This window comes from Pituophis catenifer, unplaced genomic scaffold (assembly GCF_029215685.1).
Source record: "Pituophis catenifer annectens isolate HBS135680 unplaced genomic scaffold, rPitCat1.0.hap2 SCAF_6, whole genome shotgun sequence".
Classification (NCBI taxonomy): Eukaryota; Metazoa; Chordata; class Lepidosauria; order Squamata; family Colubridae; genus Pituophis; species Pituophis catenifer.
In genome coordinates, this window is record NW_027256886.1 from 30,852,834 (window position 1) to 30,873,535 (window position 20,702).

The window sequence follows — 20,702 nt, forward strand, 5'->3', positions numbered from 1 at the left end:
TTTTTAAAAAGTCAAAAGAAACAAATGCTCAAATTTGTGACAGATTCAGTATATTTTCAAACATGACAGTGATCTCTATTTTAGAGAAATTACTAGGCTATATCATTATAAACGTCAGAATATATGTTGTAATTATAATTGTCTTAAAATGTGTTAGGATGTTATAGGCACATATACACAAACATTTTTAACAACTGAACAGATGGCGACCATAAATTTAAGGAAAATTTAAAAATATGAATAAAATAAATATGCCTTCTCAGGACCATGGATCCACATACAACTTCTTGTCTTAAGCCAGGAAAACTTTTCATTTTTGAGAAATTATATTAATCACAAAAAACACCACATCTTACTTGTTCACCATGCTTATTAAGCCATACTGTTATATCATTTATCCTTTAAACCTTGGTTAATTTCATTAGAACTTGCATTAATGTTTACTGTGATATCTGCAAGAGAGTGAAAAAAATAGTGCATTAGTAATTGACAATGAATATATAAAAATACATTCAGCTGATGAAAAGTGAATACTCGCTCTTCATAAATAACTGATAGCATAAAAGTAGGTTAAGAAACAGTCTTAAATCCATTATAAAAATTGTAGTTATTTGGGAATGGGTTTTCTTATTAGTAGCATATTCTCACATAGATACCCAGCCTCCAAGTAGCAGATCGCCATTTTTAGAAAGACATGCTAAGCACTTACTATATTGTCTTTGGAGAGCTAGGCAAAGGGTCTTTTTTTCCCCCGTCTCAGGTTTTTAAATTAAAAGTAATTTAAATTAAGTCTTTCTGGTTTTCCTAAATATTGGCAAGGAGGCAACCATTCTAATGAGGGAAGAGAACTGCTCTGGAGAATGAGCAGTTGAGAAGACTTTTAAATGTGCACAGCTTCCTATTTGGGGAGGGAATCTGGAAGAGAATTCTGGATATTCTCTGCTATAAAGTAAAATGTGATACCATACTGGATTATCTACCTGCATTCTCAAATGTTTCCCACCTTGATTTATTGCCATTTCCATACAGTATTAAACAGCAGAAATGACCTCTAATATGTATTTGTTAACTAAGAAATAGAAAAAATAACAATCCCAATCTTGCTGCCTTTTGCAAAGCTGTGAAGACTAGCTTGTGTGCCCAGGCCTGGGATCTCAAGTGTGTTAAGAGTGCCATTTCCTTGCTGTATCACCATCCATAGTAATAGTTTTGCTTGGTGCCACATATATTTTATTTTGTATTGTTGTAACTGTTTTTATATTTTATTATGTACCATGTAATCACTTGTCGAGATGGACAACTACATAAATCAAATAAATAAATGTGTTCATTTTTTCACTGGATAACCTGATGAAGATAAATTAACCTCAAAGAAAGCACAAAGCGTCAACACAAACCTTAAATGACTTGTCATTGTTACGATTGGTATCAATAGGGAAACAATTTCCAGACACTTCAGCCTCACTTGGTTTGTTCACAAATACTGACTGAGCAAACCTAAAAATAAAAAATGAAAATGAAATAAACAATCAATAAATAACAGAAATAAAAATTTTACCTAAATTGATACAAAATAATATTTACAAAGTTTCCTTAACACTCTAATTACTTTGGATTCCTTTACCTGATTATAACTAACAAGCATAGCAGAGAACTTCATATTAAGATTTTAAAATTAACCTTAATAATTAAGCAAGTTATGAAACTAATTGTAAGTTAATGAATTCTTGGAACAAACACTAAAATCAGGGGATACATTGATTTTCAGTCCACAGATAAAGGGTTGCAATTACCACATGTAAAATGATATTAGTGGATAACCCATATAACTGAAAGAGTTTACAAGGAGGAAAAAATGTCCTATTCACAGTAAAATGGTACATAATAATTGCTTGCAGTTTGGGAGGTGGCAGGTATAAAGTTTTAAGCATTTTAAACCTACATAATGAGAATGAGAATGTTCAGAAACCTAAAGCTGCAAGGTCCCATTTGATGGAAGGAGCAGCTAGAGTTCTAGTAAAATCTTTCCCTCTCCCTCAATCTATAATCTAGTTCTCAGTTTAGCTCAAAATAAAAACTAATACAAATAAAATATAAAATATAAAATATAAAATATAAAATATAAAATATAAAATATAAAAAGAAAAACAAAAGTTCAGAACTTGCAGAAAAAGGAAAACAAAAGAAAAAGAAAATAGTAGAAAAGGCAACAAAACACTAATACAATGACTTCGAACCTTCATCATCCCAACCATAAACTAATATAATCAGTTTTCAACCATTTTAAAGTTATTAAAGGCTCCAGCAACTGCTGAGAGCAAAGATGCTGTCTTGCTTCAGTTCTGGCACTCAAACGTGTGAAAGACTGCTGTTTTATGGTTTCCTCATGAGGAGCTGCCATTAGCGCACTTCTGGGCTATCTCCAATTCTCTCCAGATAAACTAGAGAGATTCAATGGACCAGTCTACTCATTGGTCTTTCATTTTTCACAGTGGTTTCCTCCTCTCATTTTCAGAGATGTCTTCAGTCAGCCATGATTCATATCAGAGCTTTACAAACACCGATTGTAATAATATTACAAGGTATAAAATTTTGGTGCTTCTCATATCTGAAGAAGTTGGCTTTATTATATGCTTTTCTGTGTCCCTTTAACTCTTGTTTCAGCTACCCATATCATTTCAAGTCCAATAAGAATATACAAACTTCTAGATAAGATCTACATTCACATTTAGAAAGGCATGTGAACTCTAATATTCCAAAAAATGAGGAGAAACCCCTCTTGAAAAAATATTTAGTGCTAAAAGGGATTAATAGTTGATTATTCTAACTTTGTGCTCACTTCCATAAGATGATCAAGTGAATGCTTCCTGCTGCAGAAGCTACTGCAGAGACTACAGAAGGAACAAGTGGCAGCAATTTCCTGAATGCAAGCTCACACAATAAATAAATAGGGAGAACTGACAGGAATTTCACTGGGGATTTTTTAAAAAGTTCCTTACAAATGAGTATTGGGAAACAGTACTAAATTGAAGATATCTTTATTTCTTGGAACACTTTTAAAATAATGGATTACTGGCCCAAAGTGGGTTGTTCTCATAAGAATTGATATGACTTAATGAAGCACAGGGACTTTGATCAGGAAGGCTTCAAACTGAATTCTGTGGGAACTGAAATGAAAAGGCTGAACCAAGGACCTAAGATAAAGATTTAGGAAGAAGACTGTTAAAACATTCAGTAAAAATAAACAAACATAATATTTGCTTATTAAGTCCCTGAACTTCATTGTCTAATGTTCCCAGTATGGAAAATAAGAAAGATGAGCTTAACATCTTAGTACAGAAAGGCAAACGTGACCTAAGAGAAATCCACAGTAGGATGACTCACATGACTGTATCTTTTAATTATTGTATTCAAATTTATTAAAAGAGAGAGACTAAAGCAATAGAAAAAGAAGAGTTCCAGTTCATGTTAAAAATAGACATACTTGCACAAAAATGCATTTGAATGAACAATACATCAGGAGCAGATGAAAAATAAAAGCAATACTGTTGGCTATATGGGTGGTACTTTCCAGTCTTCAAGTAGTAACAGTGATTTATGTTTTTGATTATCTCAATATAGGTAGTCCTCAACTTACAACTCACAAATGAGCCCAAAATTTTAGTCATAAGTCTTTGCAGTGATTAAATAAGACACTTGTGTGATCTATTAGCTCAAAGAATGTAATTCCTGTTGGCTTCATAAACCATGCAAGAACCCGCCTGGTTTTTGTGGCTTTGGAGGCAGACATAAGGATCGACACAATGCCAAATGCCTGGATTTTCATCACAATTGTAAGGTTGCTGCAATGATTATACATTCAAGAAGGGTTCCTAACTTTTTTCATTTAGTGCTATCGTAATTCTGAATAGTTGCTAAACAAACATAAATTGAGGATTACCTATATTGATGTGTCACAAATTCTGCCAAGCAAAACAATCAGGAATTGACAAATTTTATTAAAAGAGAAACGCTTCCATGAGCTGTTTCATCGCATTCTCAACTGACAAAAGTGTATACCTTTTAATAAAATTCTTAGTTGGAAAAAATACTATAATATTCTTCTGCTTTTTGCTGCCATAAACCAACAACAGCTGTCTTCCTACAAACTATGCTATCCATAACTTTATAGTAACCATACAATACTTGAATACACTTGAATGAAAACAGGACATCTATAGTTTAATTTGTATACTGGATTTCAGGAAGACATATTTTAATAAATCCAGAGCAAAAGTAATTCTATGGCAGGAGAAGCTTATGGGAAAGGAGTTTGAGATTCAGGGGAGTTCCTTTAAAAAGGGATATTAAAAACACAATAACAAAAAGAGTACCAAAGAATGGAAAAAGGGTAACAAACAATCCAGAATGAAAAAAGATCTAAAAACAACATACATATACAAGGTGAGAAATAAGATAGGTCAGCAAAGAATAGTACTCATAATCCTAAATTATAGAGATGTTAGAACAGCTAGAGTTCAGAAAATGACAAAGGATAAAAAGGGAAACAAAAACTTTTTTCAGATGTCTCCAAAATAAACTGATTAGTGTTTATTGACATTTTCATGGAACAGTTAATAATCTGTTATTTTTCAGATTATTTTGAAGATAATCTGAAAAATAGTAAATCTGTAGTGGTTGAATAACTCTAATTTTCTTTATAGGATCGATTTGTTTTTTAAAAAAGATACAATTCTAACAATTCTGAAAAACTGAAGAAGCAGAACTGAAACTTTAGACTGAAAGAATTACAGCCATGGAATTTCTATTTACTTTGAATTGGTTTAATTTTTTGAAGCCAGAAAATTAAATTATGGAGTATTACAGGAAGTTGCTCATGGTTTGGCCAAATAATTGTTATCTATTATGTTTGAGAAATCCCAGAGAGGAAATGTAGTATCAAATGATTGAAGGAAGGCATATGTTATTCCAGTTTTTTTTTAAAAAAGAAGTCCTGTATTATTATACGTTTGTTGTTAAAAAAAGAATGAGGAGTATCTTAAATTCTAATCTATCAAATTTGCAGATGACATAAACTTCGTGAAATAATATCCTCGTGAAATAATATCAGAAAACAATCTTGATAGATTAGACATGGGGAAACAACAACAGAATGAAATGTAAAAAAGATACTGTAATTATGAAGTCTTTTACTGAGGAAAAAAATAAATTCAGTTATAAGATGGAGAATATCTTCCTTGACAGCAATACTTGTGAAAGAGAGTTTGGAACAGTTATTTATCACTAATTAAATATGAACCAGCATCAGGTTGATTTTACAAGAAAGGAAAAGAAAAAGCAACTGTTTTCAAATCAGAGAAGGTAACTATTTTATCTGATAATGCATCCAACCCATGAGCATTCCGTTTTGGGCAGCAATCCATAGAAAGATTTTTTAAAATGGAATAGGTATAGAAAACAGCAACAATCAATAATCAAATTTAGGAAAGCAATAGTGAAGATACAAAGAATATGCAATTTTGAGAAGAAAGACCAAAGGCGTCATAGAGAAAGCTAAAACCTGTTTTCTATCATCTCAGAGTACAGGACATGAATAATGGATTTAAGTAACAGGGAGCAGATTTGGACTGTTGGAAAAACAGTAAGACCAGTTTTACAAATGGAACCAAATACCAAGAGAGTGGTGGACTTCTTAGCAGGCCCTGGATAAAACATGCCATGGATGCTTTGGGTGATTTTCAACACTAAGCAGATAACTGTATTTGACAGCTTAAATGCCCCCTTTTAACTCTGATTCTATGATCTAGTATGTATAACTGATGTAATTCTTTGATGCTGTATTATTTAAAATAAGGAAACACTTAAGTGGTAGATTATTAGGCAAAATATACTGAACATGTAGTTAACTATATATCCCCAGATGGAAAACCAAAAGAAGATGAAATGGCCTGGGACTGAAAAATAGCTGACAAAAGACAGAAAATAAAATGAGACAGAAAAAATTGCTCAACTAAACACTGGGTTCCAGAAAACAGCAGGAAAAGGCAGAGTCATACTTATATAAATAATGCAAAGACACTGAGGGAGAAATGTGATATACACTGGAGAAAGAAAATACAGGTAGTACTCATTTAGTGACTGCCTCATTTAGTAACTATTCATAATTAGGACAGCGATGAAAAACAGTAACTCTATGACCAATCATTACATTTACACAGGTCTGTAAAGCAAAGCAAAGCTGAAATAAGATAAGCAAAGTGACAGTTTCACTTAGTGACTGCTTTGCTTAACAACCCAATTGTTGATCCCAGCTATGGTCACTAAATGATTATCTATACAAAGAAGAGATAATGCAAATAACAGAATTGTACAAAAAAAAATGCCAAAAATCAATGAGATATGAAAGTTTAATCACTGAATTAGAGCCAACCATCCTTGAAAATTAAGTTAATTGGGTTTCCAAAATATAGCTAACAATAAAGCTGCAGAAGCTGATAAAACTCTGGCAGAACCCTTTAAAATCTTACCAATGACCTAGGTCAGGGCTGTCAAAATCGCAGCCCACGGCCCAGATGCGTCACACACTGGCCATGCCCACACCCGGTTTAGCAAAGGGTTATCGGTGTTGTGATACATCATGTGATGATGTTGTGACAACACGAGTTTGACACCCCTGATCTAGTTAAAAGTGCAATTTGTAAAATAAAGCCCTCAAAAAGGGCTCAGAAAGAACAGTTTACATTCCAATACCAAACAAACTACTGAACAAGTGTATTTTTCTCAGACTTCCAACAATGCATAGTAAAAAGCTACCAATGAACAAGCTGCACTCAAGAGGAGTTTGAATTCTGAAATCACACTAGGAAACAATTACTGGTTACTGGCTGGTTTGTAGTTAGTCTGCCCTCTTTGAAAGGCTTGGAACTGTTAGTCTCTGCTGCTTCTTACTCCATTTATGCCAGTTTCAGAGTCTCATTCTACCAAACCTTTCCATCTTTTCCACACATCCAAGTGTCTTTTCCTTCAGTTTTGACTTGACTACCTTTCCCTCTTCCACTACTCCTTGTACTATCAGATATTTTCTTGTATCACTCTGTAGTACAGGTGTGGTCCTCTAATTCTTTAAAGTCCATGGACTCAAAACCATAAGGAAGAAAAAACCTACATTAGCAGCTGTAAGTTTTTCCTCCCACGTGGATTTGTTTTGCTTTATATACAGTATTTTTTAAAAAATATTTCTATCTTTAGGCAGACTGTATTTTGTTTGTATAATCTTATAAAATGCCATAACCAGAGACTATCACTGAGTATAAATGTAATAAATGAACCAGCTTCTTCACAGGGAGCAGAGACACTGAAGCTAAAGCCTAACTATTTTATAAATGTTAACACAAAGACAACAGTCCTTAAAATATATCTCTACATATTCTCATTCATCCAAGTCATAGTTGTCCCAAAGGTACTTTTCAAAAGATTCATTTCAGTTCTCAAAACTGAAGAATCTTCTTGGGTAAGAAAGGAAATGTTTTCAAGACAAACCAAAAAAGTCCAGTTGACTTTTGAAAAGCACTTTTGGAACAGTCTTTAAATAAAGCAAAATCAAAGATAAAGGGGTTGACTTTATAAGGACTGAAAGAAGCAGTTACTGACAATGTTGACAAAATCATTTTATTGGATTACAAAGAAATGGAAATGGAAACAACCAAATGATTGTTTATGATTATATAGTTTAAACTATATATTCATTTTAAAAATAATGCAACTATTTCAACTATTATGAAATCTTTAACTCTTCGTCTTATTAACTTATTTACCAAATTGACTTGTGCCTGAGCTATGAATTTTAGATCTCAAAATGCAGCTCAAAATTGGATTTAGTTATCCGCAGATGGGTTTATCAGCAAGTATATTTGGTGTACAGGTACTTTAAAAAAAAATTTTAAGTTGTTAACTTTTTTAAACTACCTGTATATGCTCACAAAGAAGCCCATCTATAGAAAATCCAACCCTCAAATTAACCAAACTACCATGAAAAATGTGTCACCCCAGATAATTATGAAAATTATGCAAAAATGTTGAGGGTCAGGATACCAAATTTTTATGCTTTGGTTAAAAGATAACTGCAGATTGCCTTATTCACAAGCATATACAGTAATAGTTTTAGTTCTTACAGCATAATATATTAAGATTTTTTTTTAATGACAGCCACTTCATCAATTCACTTGATTTAGTACCAAGAGTTCACTAACACAATACCGTTAAATCAGTGGATCCCAACATGGGGCCCACGCCCCACAGGGGGGCAATTTGATTAATGGGGGCAATCTGAATCTTGTTTAAACCAGGTTAATAGCTTTTTAGGCTTCGTCCAAGTGAGTAGAATTCACTTTTTGACTAAAGTAAGAATTATATGTGGGGGGGGCATCAGGATTTTAGAGATGCTTAGGTGGGGCATGGCCAAAGAAAGGTTGGGAACCACTGGGTTAAATGAATGGTTAAGGGGGTTTAGAACTGCTCAAATCTGCTTGATTGTAAAATGGCCTTACATGCTCTGTATAAATTAATATATAACATGCATGTCACTAAGATAGCTAATTATGTTACTTATAATAATCTATGTATTAATATATCTATACTAGAAATAGACTTCCACTTTTTGGGCTATTTTGTAAATTTCCAAGGGCATCTTGTAGAACAGTGCTGGAAAACTGCTGGCCTTGCTATCCCAGAACATTATGGTAGAAACATGTTGGATCAGGTTGCACATTTCTGGAAGGTGTTCAAAATGCTAAAACAATTCCCCATCTTCTTAAAAACCATATGTTTAAAATGATATTTTTGAAAAAAAGTTGTAGTTATGGTTTCTAATGATTAAATGCAGACCAAACATTAATGCATGTAAAGATCAAAGGGAAACACATTATGATATACTTTAAGAGTTCTATATATATATTACTAGTCATTATTTAGCATATTATATGGAAGTGCACATTTTCTTATTTGGAATGTGGTTAAAAAAAAAAACCTTGTAATTATATCTTAATTAGTAAATTGAAAAAAAAATCTAGGGTTAGTTTGAGAATAAGATTACATCAAGGTTTTCTGGCTATTTGTATTTAATCTTCCATATAAACAGTATTAAATGCACTTTAAAGGAATCCAATTCAGCTCTATTATGTCAAATATGTCTTACAAAAATGTATTAAATATAGCTTAATGTAGTAATATATTGAGAGCTGACTTGGGTAGTGCTTAAGGTATCAGGCTAGAAACTTAAGAGACTAATTCCAGTCCCATCTTCAGCACAAAGCCAGCTGGATGACTTTGGGCCAACTGCTTGTCTGAGCCCTAAGAAAAAGTAAATAGCAAAGCACTTCTGAAATTTTGTAAGAAAAGTGCAGGGACTAATCCAAGCAATCAGTAGGAGTTAACATTGACTTGAAGGCACAAAATGTTATCTATTGACTACATCTGATCACTATTCAGTGGCAGTATAGAACTTAAAAAATAAAATTACTGTTGCTACAACTTAAATAAGCAAACATGTCTGTTATCCAAAAATTAAACATATCTGATTTAACAGATGTAATATAAAAAAACCAAGTTTAATAACATCCAACTCTACTGTTCATTGTGATACTCCACAATATTAAATCTCATTGCAGTCATGGTAGGCTGCTATCAAGAACAAGCAACTAAAAATGTGAATTTTTGAACCCAAATGGGTTTAAACATAAAAATGGTTAGTCTTCACTGGATAATAAAAGGGAAACATGTCCAGGGACAGCATGCTAGTAAGTTATCAAAAACAAAAAATAAGGGATCAGAGGAGGGATGCTTTTCTGTAAATGTTTTAAAATCTTCCCTATATTTATTCTTTAAATTTCCAGGATTAACACGAGTCAATGGTTAATAGGGAAAGTTTATACTGTGAATTAAAGTACATTCAGAGAAAACAACCGCCCTCTAGTGCTCTTTTTTTAATAGCACAATTCAAACTAGTCAGCTTTCTTGCAATCTATTGTTTATATATATCTATTGTGTTTCCTCGGAGCCAATGTGGTGCAAGCGGGTGAGAAGTGGCTACTATCCAGCACCTTTCAGATTCATATCGGGTTTTTTTTTAACTCCAGCTCTCTGCTTATGGGTAAACTTTACCTGAGAGCCCCCGGTGGGCAGGAGGGAGGCAAGTTTTTCCCGCTTTCCTCCCATCCACCGGGTAGCCCTTCCCACCCTCCGTTTTCTCAGGCAGGCTCCCAGCCATCTATTTCCTCTACCTTGGGGTTAAACGCAGCCTCCGAAGAGGGGTTGCCGTGGAAACGGAAAATCCGCCTTGTGACGCGATTCCATACTAGTAACTTTTCTCCCCGGCCCCCACTTCTGACTCACGCAAAGGCGGCCAAGTAGCAGCCCGTTCCTCGCGCGGCTCCAAGCCAAGACATATCGGCCGGTTGCTCGGCCCAAGCACTAGAAGCGCCCCCGGCGGAAGATTCAGGTACTGATAACAAACCCAGCTTTCAAGCGCGGCTACAGCACTTCTCTATTAAAGATAAGTAAGGCAGCTTTAGTGTTGAAAAGGGATTTGTGCTGGAGTCTTTTTTTGGGCGGAGGGAATATTTCTCCTTTGAAGAATTACAAATTTGGCGAAGTGTTCTGTTTTGTTTTTTGAACAGAAATGCAGTGTTGCAAGTATCAGCAGTTTGGAAAACCTGACCTAGTATATTTAATCAACCTAGTGCCTTTCAGGTTTTTTTGTACTGCAGCTCCCATTCTCCAAACTTTTATTTATGCTGACTAATACGGTACAGACTTTTAATGTTTGTTTTAAAACCTGTTTTTTCATAATTTTCTGAATTAAGCTTTGTAGTGATATTGGAAGGTTTTTAAATCTTTTTATTAGGCAGCTACAAAGAGCTATTATATAGCCTATTAAGAATTTCAATAAACAACTTTCAACTAAACAGATTAAACCCTTAGTTATAACATTAAACATACATTAATTATATGTTCAAGTTGTTATGTTGAAACTTTCTTAAATCATTTTCAAATGTTCTCACTAATCATATTGTGCCATACAAAAAGGTTAAATTGCAATCCTGTGCACTGTCTCATTGAAATCCATTATTCAACTACATAGTAGCTAATAATCAGCAATCTTAAGGCAGTCTGTAAACTTCAGAACTGAAGATGAAAATATGCATTCTACTTTGAAATTGAATAATGGTATTGAATAAATGCTGCCCACATAAACTGGAAGACACGAAATTACCAGTGACACTTTTAATTTTATTACACTATTATAAAATCCACTTCTTCATGGAAAGCTCCTATGGCTTTCAGTTGCGTTTTAACTTTTTTATCAGGTAAAATCTATATAATACAAAAAAATAGCAGTATGTTCCAGCTTTTGCATAATCATTTAATTTCTCAGTAAAATGAATATATAAAATATTACTGTGTATTTGCTTTACTGGCAATCATATTGTCACACTTAAGCAAAATATAAAATTGTGCTGCTGGGGTCAGGATGTTAGCAGAGCACAATATCTGAACTGTGTATCTTCTAGAATTTTTATATGGTGCCTCACTTCTTACATTTTCCTTGGACTGCATTATTGTAATGGGACATAGATGTTCATATTGTCTTTGTATGATTCCTGCACAGAATTATGTACTAAAAATAGGCAGCTGTATAAATTTTCTGAATAAAATCATTTTAAGTTTTTGCAAATGTTAAACATCCATTATTGATTACAAGTAAACTACAAAGTATATTTGCCTATCTTTTCCAAACTGCTGCAGTTCTCCCAAGGATTACAACTCAAAGATTGCAAAGGTTCATTCAGTGCAATTGTTCTTGAAATGTTGTTTCAGACAAGTGGAGTTTTTTTAGCTCAGCATTCTGCCAGCAACCAGCCGGCTAACCAGCTGCAGGCCTTAATATTAGCTCTTTTTAAAACAGAATTGCAGGGAATTGGAAAGATGAAATATCATTGCCATTAAATCTGAATGTCTAGATTAAGCAGCATATATGAGCACTTGGAACACTATCATAAGGATCCAGCATAATTTAGACTATTTTTTTTTATGATGGACTAGTTCTACTATATCTTTATAGTGAGAGAACACAACACTTCAATTTCTCACACAATATCCTACCTCAAAATGAAATAAAGTCATTACTTAAAATCACAGGTGTCAATCTTACGGGGAAGAGGGATATATGCAACCATTGAGGGAATGTAAATACGAATTTCAATTTGTTTACACTAGCCCCATGGCTCAAGACCAGATTAGGAACACATCATGGGACTTGGAATATGGTCCTTAAGAATTTAGATTGCACATTCTGAAAGGGGCAATTCTTAGACTGAATTAGGCTAAAAACTTATTCGAGTAAGCACTGAATTAATGTGATTATCATTCTTCCTATTAACCAAATGAAATGACAGCTTTTGGAGAGGTATCATGAGATGCGAATAAAATGAAAAATAATTCAAGTCTGCAACATTTAACATTTGGAGTACCTATCAATATAAGGTGATAATTCCATCTAAGTAGAAAATACTTCAAACCAATTTTCTTACTGCTAGTGAAGGGAAGCAGCTTGTCTTCAGCTTGTCTATGAATACCAGGCCCAAGTAGTCTAAGTTCCAAATAAACATTCCAACATTTTAATTATTTTTAATGACACATCCAAGTAACACATAAATCTAACTAGAACAAAATCTTATTTTATTTTGTCTCTAAATCTTTCATAGGCTCCTCCAATCCCAAAGCCCAAAAAACATCTGCTGAATAATTCAATCATTTTATCTCAGTATACCAAATTGAGGCTAGTGATTCTTTTGCCTCTAATGGACTTCTTTCTGTTTGGGGAAGGTATGCCTCAAACAGTCATTTGTAATTATTATTTTGGCCACTGACTAGCAAAGTGTGCTTCACATACACTATTTCTGCATGTCTTAAATATAAGTACCTTATTGAGGATCACCAATAGAGTTCTTCAGAGAATCCACTGAGCTACACAGATATTCCTGCATGGACAAATTGATGTTTAGTGTTTTCATAGACATAAAGTTGAAAACATTGTTATAAACAATTAATCCAATTCAGAAAGCATTTGGAAGAAATTCCAATGCACTCATTGAGTTCCTCCAACAGTAAGTATTTCCATGCTAAACCCAACTGAAGGACAAATGCAGTAGAAAAAGGGCACACAGAGGACTACCGTCTGGGGCAAAGAATAATTTCTTAGAGGCATGCATGTTTTCAAAACAGAAAGTCCCTACATGCTTTTACTAGTAGAAATATACCGTGTTTTCCCCAAAATAAGACCGTCTTATATTTTTTTTTGAACCCTGAAATAAGCATTTGGCCTTATTGCCATGCGCTCAAAAGCTTGATTGGGCTTAATATCAGGGGATGTCTTATTTGGGGGGAAACAGGGTATATATAGAGGTGTGTGTGTGTGTGTGTTTGTATACATACATACATACACCAGTATATCAAAGTTATACACCACAGGAGTATCAAATTAGGTTTATATGTACCCCTAATGCATCATGGGCTTTGTTTTATGTTATATGTTACACAAGTCCAACCACTGCTAATTTGTTATATAATGTTTGGGCCCAGTGTTTGCCTCTCTGAAAAAGATAACATTGAAATGCATTTAACTACCATTGCTGACAACTAGCATGTCCACAACTTCTGGCTTGAGTAGAATGGATTTTGTAATTTAAAGCTAGAGGATAAACCTACCATACTGTATATACTTGTAAATAAAACAAGAATTTTAGGTGCCAAAATTAGGTTTGACCTGTTAAATTTATTTCCTTATACATAGATAGGGTTATCCAGGAGTACATACTTTAATACTTTTTAAAACTACCTATATAACTTGTATATACTTGTGAATATGCCCAACTGAGGATAAGCTGACAGTCAAATTTTTAACCAAAATACGTGAAAAATGGAAACCCATGGATTACCCAATAGTGAATACTAAAGGATATAAAAATCTTAAGAACCAGTTTATCCATGGGTGATACGTTTTTTACAATATCATGGTCAAAAATTCAAGGGTTGGTTTATACACTGATGGGCTTATAAACATGTATGTATGGTAGTTTACCTAGTCTATTATTTCTGATATGAATAGAAAAGACCTGTTTGCAATGTGTCTCTCTTTCAACTAGGATAATTATCAATTTTCTCATAATATTGTTTAATTTCTTGCTTTAGAAAATTCAAAATATATAGTGTAGTACTATAATTATACTATTAGGATTAAATGTGTAGTTTGAAAGAGCTGCTATATTTATTACCTACGCTTATATCTTATTTACTTAAATGGGTACCTGTAGAAAAGTCCTAGTGATAACCTGAGTATTTATTAAATATGACCATTCTTATTCTGTATAATTATCCAGGATGGGGCAGAAACCATCAGAGAAATGGTTCTTCAGATAGTCAGGCCTATGCCATGAAAGTCTTTATGGGTGGTAACCAACACTTTGAATTGTACCTGGATGCTAGAAGGCAACTACTACAAGTCATGGAGCAGAGGCATCATATGGGCATAACATGGTATGCCCCATCATGGCCCACACATTCTGGACCAACAAATTTCTAAATCGTCTTCCTCCACAGCCCCATGTAGAACATATTACAGCAGCCCATATGGAAAGTGATAGGGTGATTGTCTGCAAGACCCCCAGTCTAGGAATATGTTCTTTTTGCATATAGAGCAGCTGGATGAGGTAGATTTACATCATTCCTTTTCTGCTTTTTACATCATTCCTTTTCTGCTTTTATTATGGCCATCCAATAAAAGAATCCTTTTGGAAGGTTTTCTTTTTTAAAAAATTTTTTTTGAATCTTGTTGGTTCTCTTAAAAATAAGCATTTTTTAAAAATAAATTCCTTAACATGAATAGCATTTCTAAAAGTGAATAGTTAGATCAGTGGCATTCAATCTTTTAAGCACCAGGGACCGGTTCCGTGGAGAAAGATTTTTCTGCGGATCAGAAGGAGGCATGGTTTTCTGTGCTACCTGTATACCGGGAATGGGGCTTCAGTTGTTTGTGCAACCCTGTTCTTGATATGCCAGTCCACAGACTAGGGGTTGGGGACCCCTGAGTTAGATAATACATCAAGAATAAAAAATCAGAAAGGAAAATCCTAATCAAATGAAGAATTAAGAGAATTAGGCTGTAAAAACCATGCCTTCAAAAGCTCTATGATGAATGGATATTAAAAGACTCATTTGAGATCAGAAACAGCAATCACTTATTTGTATGTAGATTCACCAGAATTATTTCTTGAGCATAAGATACATGCTAATATAAAAGAGATGCAATTAAATTCTAAGCAAATATTGGTGCATACTTTCTGATTCCAGTATCTCAATTATAGCAAAGTGATCCAAGTTTCATTTTGAATTCAGATGACATGAATCTGAAACTCTGAAAATAATGCAGCAATTCAGGAACAGAGCCTCAGGTTTTATATATATCTTAATGCTGAAGATTTCTTCTTCATCAGAATGTTAACATGACCATGAAGAACTCAGATGAAGCTAAACACCATGCTGGAAATGCAACATATCTATAGATTGACACTGATGATACAGATCAAATGTATATGTTGTTGTACAATTCTGAAAAAAGTAAGGCTCTGTTGGCCATATGTTGCATATTCCTGATGTTTACAAGAATCTACAGATCAATGATCCAAAATTGATGGCAAACTTTTTAAAGAAACTTGTCGGACAAGTATCGCAAGATGGTTAGAATCATCTAGCCAAGGGGATATTCAGAAAATTCTTTATACCTTAGAAGCCACTGCTGAAAGTTATAAGTGATTTCCTAATTAAATATTTCCAAAAATAGTTTACTATCAGTATTTTCAGCTACATAATATTGGCTTTGTTATACTGACAGAGAAAATTATTCACTATTATTTTTTTTCCTAGAAGCCTCTGTGTAAAATCAAACAGAGGCACTAAAACACCAATGAAATGACCACAGTTCCCCAGTCATAAGTTAATATTGGTTTTATGAATAGGTTTACAACTAGCCACAGCAAAAAATAATTAATATGACCCTCTACTTTTATTTTTTGGCTGTAAAAATGTATTGGAGTCTCAAAGTGGAATTTGAGAAAATTCCAAAAAAAAAATTCTTATTCTTCTAAAATACTTTATATACCTACTGCAGTGATACCATTTACTATCATATTGTATCTTAAATTGATTTAACTGTTTCTCCTAACTACTCTAAAGCAGTTCTGGATTCTGGCCATGTAATCCCATGTGTGCTCATATCAGTGATGCTAGTTTGCAGTAGTGGTAGTAAGAATAGAACTGGCACAAGTGCATAAAAGCTCATATGCTATTTGGATGAAGAGAGCAAGTCCTACTTTTCTATATTCACAATTGATTATATAAATAGGAACGAACAATCACATATGAATGCAGTGTTAAAAATTACAGAATTCTTTAATTAACTTATGCATAAAAAATTGTGAAATCGTATTAGGTAATTGGCAATCTGACCTTAAGCCTACTTTCTACTACTACCAAGGAAAGTAGCTGATATTAATGGAGCTTACTTTGAATCAATATGCACAGGATGACACTTCAAGGATCAACTCAAGAAAGCATCATCTGAGTGAATAATGCTTAAAATTTGCACATGTGGCAAGAAAGTACCATTTATCATATGGAACTATGAACATTCTTGAGGCAGGTTAGGACAAGGTAAGAAGTGGATACACAAGACAGCCAGAAACATTTATTCAAAAACGAGCTCGCCACTTCACCGCGTACGCGACTTACTCGCCGGTAAGCTTACACCGAGTTGCAGCCTTTACCGGCCTAACCCGGGTTTCTGTGGAAGCGGGAAGACGAATTGCATACGAGTATTTTGGTAAAAAATCGTGCAGGATTAACCCTCTTAATAAATTCTGGAACTATGCAGCAGGCCTCTCGGGTCTGATGCTGAGCTCCAAAGCCTTTCGGCTGCTTCCCACAGGCAGCTCCGGGTGTCTTCCTCAAGCCCGTGCTGGGTCGGCCCTGATCCCGCTCCTCTTTAAGAAAGGACTGTCTTGCTTCCTTCCTTCCTCGCTTGCTCTGCCACAGCCTGGGAGACTCCCCAACGCGATCCTAAAAGGGGCCCTCGTCTTCCAAACCCACCCGCTCTTCCCTCCACAAACACTCCGTCCCCTTTCCCGGCTCCCGCCGGCTCTGCCGAACTCACCGCTGCGGCCAGAGGGGAAGCTGGTAAAGCGACGCTCCTCGTGTGTGCCGGGAGCCCCCTCTGCGGGCGACGCGTTAACTCCAGCCTTGGGCGGACCAGCCCCGCCGAGCCAATGAACAAGGCCCAAGTCTCCGTGATGAGCCTCCCCCTCCCCCTCCTTCCGCCTCGAGCTGGCGCACCTCACAATCGCCGCCGCCGACCATCCTCATTCCGTATGCCGCGGCAGCGAATCCTCATTGGTTCGCGCAGGGTGGCGCGCGAGGGGCTGGCTCTATTACGTTCTAAAAACGGTTGTGTTGGTGAGAGGTGGGGGAAGCACGCGCGCGGGAGAGAACAGCGCAAGGGTTACTCTCGGTCACTTTTTGCGTAGGGTCACGGGCGCTGGAGGAAAGCAGCAGCGGAGGCTGATGGTGGTGACACAATAGACCCGTTGAAGTAGCTCCAGCGGCAGAGGCTGAAGGAAAGCAAAAGGAGGAAGCTGCCTGGAAATACCATATATGCTTTGCAAATGAAACGCCAGCGTGTCCACTGCTCAGGCACTGCCCAACTGATAGAATTACAGCATTGTTGCCACCGTTATTAGCCTCGCCAACGTTTCACGGTCTTGTTCTCAGGCCACCTGATAATGTCAAGGCAATTTATTATGCAGATCCATATTGGTTACTTGGTTTTAGTAATTTAACTTCCGAGGCTAAACAAAGATTTAAAAATATAGGTAGTGGGGCTTCCTGGCCTCTCATGTTCGTGCTGCCGCTGAAGGACGAAATCATGAATGACGTCGGGAGAACTCAAACGTTTGTATTTAGCCGATTTAAAAGGAGGATATAAAATACACTGTAGTGTTAAATCGGAAAACATTTGTCTCCCGCCTTTGACTGCTTGTTGCACATTTGATTTAAATAAACCCTGTAAAACGTATACAGTATAGCAAATGGAAGATTTAAAATGGAACTTTCTAAGGCAGTATGACTGGAAGTTCACCTGTGCTCTTGATCCCTGCTCTTCTTGTCTCCTTTAGGGCATAGAAGGAAGGTATAATTAGTCGGGTTCAGGAAATTATCAGTGACTCTTTATGACAAGAGCTTGCAATCTTGAAAGAGACAGTGTTGTGTGTCCAATCTAGCCATATTTGATAACTATTGTACAGCTTTCCCTTTTTGGAAATGATTGTGGAGACGGGAGTAGGCATTTAAGGACTTGGTGTTAAGGAAAATGAATTTTGGGAACCATTTCAGGTACTGGTGAATATTAGATTATTCCTGTGTTTCAATCCCTCCCCATTTCCAACTCAATTTAAAATGCTGGTATTAACGTATACAGCCCCAGGTCCATCTTCTACTAACTCATCTGGCCCATGTCTTGTTCTTGGAAGGAGAAGCTTTTAACCATATTAGAGTCTTGTGAAGTAAGGGCAAGTGAGGCCATGTGTACTGTTTCTTAGCTGCTGAGAAATACTTTCCATTAGAATTAATATTTGCAACAATCCTTTTGAGGTTCCATAAGCTGCTTATGCAGAACTTGTCCAAAAAGATATCTGAAATAATTTGTCATTGCCACTTTTAATTTATTTTTCTGTTACTTATATTTTATTTGGTTTTGTTACGTTTTATTTATGTTTATTATGATTATATTATTATGGTTGGTCATACATTTAGCCAGATGCTTAGACTGGATTTGGTATTTTTATCTACCTACTGAGCCTTTCTCAAGGACCTGAGATAGGTAGGTGTTGTTTGATGGCATTAAAATTATCACAGGATGTAAATTGTATAAATTGATTTATACAATTAATTGATGGTGATTTTGTCATAGCACTTTCCTGAAGTCATGTGATCTCCATTCGTAACTTTCCCAGTCAATCACAAAGTCAGTGGGGGAAGCCCCATCCCTTTAATGACCAAATGATTCATGTAATAACTGCAGTAATTTGCTTAACTGTAGAGAAAAAAAAGGTTTAAAATGAGGCAAAACTCACTTAACTGCCTTGTTTAAGAATGGAAATTTGGGGTCAATTGTAATTTTAAGTTGAGGACTACTGTATGTGGAAATGCAACTGCTTTCTTTATCTCTTTTGATAGTCTTTAGTGAGATTTTAAGAATCATCAGAACTGAAACACTTAAAGAAAAGCCTGAATATCAGTCAGGAAAGTTGCAATTGCAAGATTTTCTATTGTATAAGCAATTAGAATGGATCACTTTCTTTTCTATTTCTATAATTGTTAAGAGCATTCTATTCTCATTTTTATTAAATTATTAGTTTTTTCTCTATATTGGGGAGGAGAGAAAACATTGCAACAACAGTAGTAAAAAAAGTGTTAATGTGTGACAGCAATCAGGGTAAAATCAGCAGACAGAGTAAAGTCAACAGATAGGAAAGAAATGAACAGACAGGGCAAAGTCAACAGGTCAAGTAAGTCTTAAGTGAGGCCATTCTGACAATACTATTAATCATCATTACCACTAGTTTGTGTACATGTAACGTGGCTACTGGAGAAGTCAGCAAAGGTTTCCCCAGTAACCTGCCCAACAGAGATGCCACTGCAATCCTGGCAAGAGGATATATAGTAGAATGTCTTCTAAAATGGACTGGTTGCAATTTTTAATGCAAATATTTTACAAATGTGTTAGTCACAGGGAAAGACAAAATACAGACTAAATTGGTAAATATGGAAAATTTGCATGTTTTGAAGAGCAACATAATCCTGGATTATTAGTTATATCAGTGGTGGGCAAATGGAGGTCATGGTTGGTTATCCTTTGAAGCAGAAGTCAGTAGCAAGTAACCCAGCAAAACTGCAAATCCCATCAATTCTCACCATTGTAGGGCTGATGGGAATGGTATAATAACAACTGTGGACTCACATATTAAATTTCCATAAGGGGCTAGACTAGGATTAGGGAAATCTTCACTCAGTCAGACAGCTTTTAGAACTGAGGAACAACCATTTCTTTGTCTCACAGGGTTCTGAGAGTGATTCTTTGACAAGCTACAGGTATTCCTAGTATAACAATCACAATTGAGTCTGGCAACTCCATTGTTCAATAGTAGTAACTGGGAAGAATCTTGGAATCCTAGTGGACGATCACTTAAAATATGTACCAGCAGTCTCCTGCAGCTGCCAAAAAACCCAACATAGTCCTAGGCTTCATTAACACAGGGATATAACATGAAATGATACCACTTTATAATACCTTGGTAAGATTCACTTGGAATATTACGCCGAGTTTTTATCACAACAATATAAAAAAGATGTTGGGACTCCAGGGAAGAGTAATAAAGATGTTTAAGGCACTGGAGACTAAAATATGAAAAACAGTTGCAGGAATTGGGTATGTTTAATTTAATGAAAAGGACTAAGGGTAACATCATACTAATGTTCCAATATCTAAAGAGCTGCCATAAAGAGGAGGAAGTCAACCTATTCTCCAAAACACCTGA

General features: G+C 35.3%; 1 protein-coding gene and 1 long non-coding RNA gene across 2 annotated transcripts in view; both read right to left on the bottom strand.

Annotated features, from left to right (window-relative positions):
- Window positions 1–378, bottom strand: part of ACSL3 (acyl-CoA synthetase long chain family member 3) — a 43,974-nt gene extending 43,596 nt beyond the window's left edge. The window contains exon 1 of the mRNA XM_070945211.1: window positions 357–378. The gene's annotated coding sequence lies outside the window, so the exon portion shown is untranslated. The remainder of the gene's footprint in view (window positions 1–356) is intronic.
- LOC139317985 (uncharacterized) lies at window positions 378–17,405 on the bottom strand. Its single transcript, XR_011600486.1, has 4 exons — window positions 17,264–17,405; window positions 12,980–13,037; window positions 1,398–1,497; window positions 378–452 (listed from the first exon to the last, which is right to left on the bottom strand). It is a non-coding gene; the product is annotated as an uncharacterized lncRNA (long non-coding RNA).
- Between the last annotated feature and the right edge of the window lie 3,297 nt (window positions 17,406–20,702).